Below are 8,008 nucleotides of genomic sequence, written 5' to 3'. Positions count from 1 at the left end.
AAGAAATTCTTTTCAAAACCAGGAATTTTTGATTAAGGAGAAGTCAAGGGAAGGTCTAGGGTTGGGAAACCTTGGAAGAGGGAACTGGAAATCCCCAATCTGGAGTTGTATGGTAGAGCCTGTCCATGAGGGAGAAACAGACAGCCTCAGAGCATGTAGGAAAAGTCATAAGGGGGAGGGGATTCCAGGGAAAACATCAACAGTGCACTTCCACAGTCATCTGGCAAAGCATCACCAGGAGGAACTGCAGAGGAAGCCCCACCAGCCAGGATTTTGAAGGGGAAGAACAATGTAGTAAGTGCCTTTACTTAACACCAAAACTGGTGTTTCAACCTCCAAAGCAGCAAAACCTGTTTCTGCCCATTTAATCTCTATTAAAGGGGCCACAGATCCCGTATTGATTTTTCTGTTTAGAGAAAAGAGAAAAAAAAACCATGAACTTAATTAGGCTCAATATCCTAATCACCACTTTAAATGCTGGCTTTAACTTTTCAGTGCTCCGAGGTCTGGGGATGTCTTTGTTTCAAGTCGAAGCAGCGGGAAGTGAATGAAAGTTTAAAAAATTTAAAAAGCAAGAAAAAATGAGCAGAAAGCTAGCCAGAAAGCTAGCTAATCCACATGAAAGGTGGAGAGGTAAGACAGGAAAACCTCCCTTACATACTGGTATCTCCATCAGCAAGGATAATTCTTGCTCAGAGACAAATAAGACCCCTGAGTCTGGAAAGGGGAGGGGGCATGTATCACTCTGCCAAATTAGCTTTGCATATAAAAAAGGAAGGCTCACCAATTCGAAATCTGTAGATAAAGGAGAACATAGAGGATAATCTCGAACAATACATCCATATATTCCAGGTAAGCAGCTAGATCTTTAAGATGTTCAAGAATCCTTGAGAATGTAGACTGGGTTGGCTTGACAAGTGATGGACACACTGCAAGAGCCCTCTTCCTTACTTCTTCTGCCCTGTGTTGAAATTCTGGGAGGAATGCTGCGACTCTTGCTTTCATGTAGTATACAAAGTTTACTCCAAACATTATGTCTGATCTGAGTTATAGTTAAGAAAAAATCATGTTCAGTTACTATTGAGTACAGAATGTTCTTTAATCCCTTTCTTGTTCGTTGTTAAATTTGGAGCCTTATGCTGGGGAAAGATAAGATGTTAAAGCAGCAGTATGTGCCACTAGAAATTCAGAAAGGGGGCACTCTGACAACAATACGATGGGTCATAGAAACTAGAAACCACAAAGGTATTTGCAATTTCATTGGCTTGCAGTACTTTCAAATTAGGTTGTCTCATACAGCTTAATGGGTATGTCTGCTTCTTTAAGTTTTTGTTTTCCCTAGGAAGCACTTGGTGTGTGTTTGTGTACGTGTGTGTGTTTGTGTGTGTGCGTGTGTCTGTGTGTGAGTCCCATGTTGTATGTATTCCCCTCTTACCCTACATCTTATTTTTTGACTCGAGTTTTCCCTAAATCATTTTTGCTAGGCTGGCTGGCCAGCATACTTTGTGGGTAATCCTGTCTTCTCCCTTCCTATGCTGGGGTTAGAGTTGCTTTTATGAGAATGCTAGAAATCTGAGTTTAGGTCCTCACACTTACATGGCAATCCCAGTACTTACTGAGACATCTTCCCAGCTCCCAGAAAACTGGTTTTTTTTTTAAGCATGTAAAACTTTGCAGGTGCTGGTTGGGGGTCTTGGCCATTCAGCAATTGCTTTTTATTATTGTCTACTTCTCTACTCTCTTTATTTCAACTTGGAGACTAAATATATTCAGAAACATAACATGGGTTTCAAAACCATTTCCAACTCCTGAGTGATGGAATTTTTCTACATGTTAAATTTCTTAAATATTAAATTTTTAATTTGAAATCCTTACCCAAAAGAAAAGTAATTTGTGAATGAGAACAACCAAGCAAGGGATGGGCTAGACTGCAATAGAAGTTTCCACTGCTATGAAAAGTAAATTGAAATGATCTTGCTGTCTCATCATTGCACACAATGAGGCCTAAGGCACCAAAATGACAAGAGTTTTTCCCAGAATTCTGCAGACCAAGAAGCCTCTAGTGCAAATAGGTCACTGTAGCTACAGGTTCATATACTGCAATATAGAGCATGAAACCAAATGTAAAATACCTACTAAAGGTGGAACATGTGGTAACTGGGCAAGGTGGTAAGGGTGCTTGCTAGGAAAGCAAAAGACTTGAGTTTAAATCTCCAGCACACATATAAAACCCAGGCATGGCCACTGTGTCTGTAACTCCACTCTTGGAAGGGATAGAAATTTGTGCATCTGGAGAGCTCACTACCTACAAAAGCTAGTGAAATCTGTGAGCCTCTGCTTGATTGAGAGACCCTGTTGAAAAACTAAGGAGACTGAATGAAAAAGCCCTTGGAGGTCCTCTTCTGGCATTTGAAAACAATTGTGGATATGCACACTAGCACACACACACACACACCCCTACACACACACACACACACACACACACACACAGACTCACTCACACACTCATATACAAGTATGACTATGAAATTTTGAGTACATTTAAAACTGATTTTTCCATGTTTAAAAGTGAAAATAATAAAATGTTGATGGCTGAGACAATGACAAACTTGCTAAAGTATCCCCACCCCTGCTGTCTTTATGAGCATCTGTCTTCCATGCTCAGTCCAGTTATTTATCTCTCTCTTCAGCTTCTTGCTATCCCTCCTTTACACAGCTCACCTCTTCTCTTCCAGAAGTCTAATATCTGCCAAGTTGCTCCATTGCAAACTCCCCTAAACCTTATAAAAAGGTTAAGAAAGAAGCTGAAGTCAGATCGCTTTTGATGAAGGACTAGTGACCACATATAGGCTGAGTGACTTTGGGAGTGACACTTCATTTATTTGTGCCTCATTTTCTTCATAGAATAAGGTAAATAAATCACAATATCCATTCTGTAGGATTTTTATGAGAATTAAGTTAGTGTGTATTAATGTTAGAATTGCTTCTGACATAGAATAGGTAGTTGGTGCAACAGTTATTTTTAGTTTCATCCTCATGTACTCAGGTCAGTCTGGAATGATATTTCCTGGGGAAAATGAACATGAGCTTGCTCCGACTTCACAATAACAGGTAGTTATTCCTTAATCTGTCCCTGCATAGTATTGTGACAGTATAGAAAATGCACCAAGATTGAGCTCACTGTTACAGAAACAACCAATTGCTTCCATGTTTTCCCTTATTCTGGACTAGAAGTGCATGGCTGTAATCACAGACACAGCTGACTTCATTGGATGTCCTAAATTGTAAGAGGGACTCAGAATCATCCACTCCTATCTGCCAAGCCTTCTACAATGTTACTTCATTGCTTTCCTGGAGATACAGTCTTTGTATTTCCTGTATCTAAGTTGACTTTATGACTAACTTTACCCAATTAAGAAGAAGTGATGCTCTGTGACTCTGTGCCTCCTTAAGTACCAGACTCAATAGTCTCTGCAACTTCTGCTTACACTCTTCTTTCCTGAGTTTATCATTTCAGCTTGGGATCATTAACTGAAAGATTAGAGAAACACCAGCTAGCATCTGGCACAATATGCTGAGCTTTTGAGTCCAGGCACCTCAAGCCTTAGAGCTCAACCTCCAATAGGAGGGAAGAGAGAAACCACCCAGCAGATCTTAGGCCAAATGATACACAGAGTCATGTGCAATGTAAACTACTTTATTTAAATTGAATATTTTATTTATTTACATTTCAAATGTTATCCCTTTCCCAGTTTCCGATCTGGAAATCCCACCCACACCTGCCTCCCTCCCCTGGCATTCCCCTGTACTAGACCTTCACAGGACCACGGGCCTCTTCTCCCATTGATGCCCAACAAGGCCATTCTCTGCTACATATGTGGTTGGAGCCATGGGTCGCTCCATGTGTGTACTCTTTGGTTGGTGGTTTAGTCCCTGGGAGCTCTGGGCTGTGGGGAGGGGTCTTGTTGGTTATACGAAGATACTACAGTGTGGTTTGGCCATTGCTCAGTAATACTTAACTTTGCACCTACAGTACAACATACAATGAACCATATGGAGTGAATAATATACATTACTAAGGATTAAAACACTATGGAGAAATACACCAAACTCACAGAATAAAGAAAGTCTATTCCCCGAACAGCAAGTTCTCTGGAATCCCTATAGTATGAATTTTATATACAATTTTAAATCCATGGACACTCACATCAAAGTATTAATATTTAAAATTTGCATACTACCAATATTTTTTCTCCTTTAAAAATACAACTAAAAGGACAACTAAAGTGGAGTGACTAGGAAGGGCACAGCCCTGGCTGACCAGGATCAAGAAGCTGAGACTGGACTCCAATGATGGGCATTCATATGCTTACAGCCCCTAAGGTCACCTACAGGAGAGATCTACATAGCATCTAACTGGTTATCATGCAGCCTGGATGGGAGGCAGGCTCAGGAGACTCCATCTCTGCTTGATGTGCTATTGGCAATAGATGGATGCTGGGGTTTGGGGCCACCAGTTGGTTGTCTCTCCTGAAGAGTCACACACACACACACACACACACACACACACACACACACACACACACCTGCACACTGCACCAACTAGGCTCAGTGGGTTATTAATAATAATAATAAAAGATAACATGAAGTTGGGAGGAGAAAATGTTGAGGGGGTCAAAGAGGAGGGTGGGCGAGGGGGTTTGATAGGAACAAGATACACTATATGCATACATGTATGGAACTGTCAATATATTAAATGGTTATTCTAAAAATATATAAAGACATACATGATCGTGCTGCTAAATCAAGCTTTCCTGATAATTTCAGCCATTGTCTTGTACAAATCTCTGTTTCTATGACTATATAAAAACAATGAGCATTGGTTGGGTGGAGAGATGCCTCAGTGGTTAAGAGCACTGACTGCTCTTCTAGAGGTCCTGAGTTCAATTTCCAACAACCACATGATGATACGCACCATCTATAATGATGTCCAATACCTTCTTCTGGTGTATCTGAAGACAACTACCATATGTATATATATACATATATATATGTATATATATAATGCAAATATTTTAAAATCATGAGCATCTTGTACTTAATTCGTTCCTTCCAGATACTACCTACTCTCCAAGAAAGCCTATGAATCTAGGAATTATAATGCACTGTGCTATCTAACCATGGTTCTCTGTTTTCTTTCCTAATTAGTATGCATCCATGTCTTACTATAAGACTTTATTAGCAATCCTTACCAAAAAAAAAAAAGTGGTGTGTCTCCACTGGCCACACAAAGAGACTCTATCCTGAAATTCAGGCTGGCAGTCCCTGGACTGACACTGATGTGCCCTTCAGAATTTACAGAATGTTCATTTGAACCCTAATGTAAAAATCAAATTATTTTACAAAATAAAATTAGTGACATGTCTGGCTTATAGTAAAAACATTTTATAATCAACAGGAACACAATGACACTATTCCTGATTAAGCATGTCACACAGTAGCAATTCATTATTTGCCTGTTTACAAAAGTGTATGGAAAGCTGAAATACAATTCAGTGGTACAATGTGTGCTTAGTGTTTGCTGAAGGCTCACTGTGAATGGCCTTCCTCAGCAAAATGCATCTAAACACTATTGTCTATAGTGGCTTTATCAGCCACTTATACAGTTAATTTTTATTAAGCAAAGAAATATATTCATCTCACTTAATTCATTTACATAACTCACCTGCCCTTCTCAGATATGCATGAGAAATAAATACAGGATAAACAAATCCCTGATAAATTCAGTAGATTAAATACCACTTTCAACAGCACAGATACTCTTCCCCCTGAACACCTGATGTGCACAGAAATTAGAATATCAGTTTCTTCTTATCCCTAAAGTAATTTGTTATGCTTAACAGAAATAGGCATTATATGTCAGCAACCATCTTTATAACAGTTTTTCAAGTTACAGGATGAGACTGTAAGAGGGCTCAGCCAGGAAAGGCAACTGCAGACAAGCCTGACAACCTGAGTTAAACCCTGGGGTTTGGTGGAATAAAACCCACTTCCTGAAAATTGTTCTTTGTTCTCATTCATATTCTCTCTCTCTCTCTCTCTTTCTCTCTCTCGATTAAAATGTAACTTAAAATTTAAAAATCCAAATTCAACCTAATAAAAGAGAAGTTTCAGAATCACATTCAAAATAAATAAAGAAAAAGATGGTGACATTTTTTAAAAGGATTAATGAATTTCCTACAGAATGTTTAATTGCATGGAGACGTTTCTAACTACTTGACTCTATAAAACCAAAGTAGATTTATTGAATAAATATAAACAAAAATACAAACTAAGACAATTTAAAAATGCAACAGCATCCAGGTGCATTACACAGTTGAATATGGAAAGCAGCTATTGTGTTATTCCAGAAGGTCTATATATCAGAGGTTTTACAGTCATGTCAGAATTTTTAAAAATTAAAATCTTTCAGTATATGATTATCAAGTTGTGGGGCTCTCTCTATAAACAACAAAACTTTGGTTGCCAAAGTTTGAGAGACTATCCTTGACATTTCATCCATGGTAAGACATCAGCAATTGCATCATTAGAATGCCTGTCTTTGTTATGGTGTTAATCCCTAGTTGGGTCTTGACCAGAAGAGGAATAAGAACTAGAGAAAGTGAGTTACAAGTTCTATGGACCAATCCTGCTCAGTATCCACTTTCTGAAGGAGACACCCTAACAGGAGTGTCTGGGTGTCTAATATATGAGCTCAGGTGAACTTCTGGGACCATTTATAATGCTAGGCTCCAAAAATTCACCAGAGCTACACAAATCTCAAGAATTAAAGTGTTGTTGAAGACCCCAAAGAATTAAAGTCATGTGTCCTCATAGTGATTTATACATGAATATCTGGAATATCACTATACATCAGACTAAAAAGTGACCCCAATCAAAAGGTCCATTGGTTAAGAAACTGATTAGCCAAATGTAATATATCCATGCAATAGGATAGTATTCATTCATAAGTGTGAATAAAAATATTGATATATTCCATACTAGAGATGAATTTTGAAAACTTGTTTAGAAAAATGAGTTGCACATACAAGTATTTTCTATCATTTGTTTCTATTAAAGTTTCTAAAATAAAACATTCATAGTAACAGACAGTAGGTTATTACCATCTAGGAGCTAGAGAAATAGGATAATGGAGGTGAATCCTGAGTGATGGAGATGGTAAAATTTCTCTGAAATTAAGCACTATTGGGGGCTGTGCAGCTTTCAGAATACACTAAAATGTTCCAAACTGCTCAACTATTTAAACACTAAATTTTATGGTATGCAAATTATACTTTCCTAAACACATTTTTTCTTTTAAACACTATAAGCAACAATGGTAGTTTTATAAAATATTCCAGAAATATGAGCAACAATTTCACGAAGAAACTATTTATAGGTCATCCAAATACTGGATACAAGTATCAGCAGGCCCTGCTGGCAAGTTTTATGTGGTAAAAGTTGTATAGAAAACAAAAAGATACCTGGCCACAGATTAGGAAGCACGAGGCTAAAGTAATGAATCCAGCTATCTAAAGTTACCAGTGGAAGTAAGCCATTCAGACTGACAGGGAGACCAGTTATCCTAGGAGAGCTCCAGAGCAGTGATAGACTAAGCAGTCAGTGTTTCACTTAGTGCTTGTCTGTTGATTCTTTTCTCTGAGTTTCATCGAGCATATCAGAAACTCTTCTGATGGATGATTAAGAATACAGCAAAGGAAATACACAAAGTGGTTTGGTAGGATGAGACAATGAAGCTGCTTACTAAGATTAAAGTGTAAAAGGAGCCTTACAGACAAAGTGAAATACTTCAAAACACATGCAACAGGCGAGATATCTTTGTTTCCATTTGCCAATTACACAAGGAAAATATTTGATCTCTTACCTTTCTGTAATTCAGATTATTTTCCACTGAAAAGATGATTCAGGTAAACAAGCTATCCTACTTTATGAAGAAAGAGGAAAGGGA

The sequence above is a fragment of the Grammomys surdaster genome, unplaced genomic scaffold (genome assembly GCF_004785775.1).
Source record: "Grammomys surdaster isolate TR1022 unplaced genomic scaffold, NIH_TR_1.0 224, whole genome shotgun sequence".
Classification (NCBI taxonomy): Eukaryota; Metazoa; Chordata; class Mammalia; order Rodentia; family Muridae; genus Grammomys; species Grammomys surdaster.
This window is presented reverse-complemented; position numbering follows the sequence as displayed.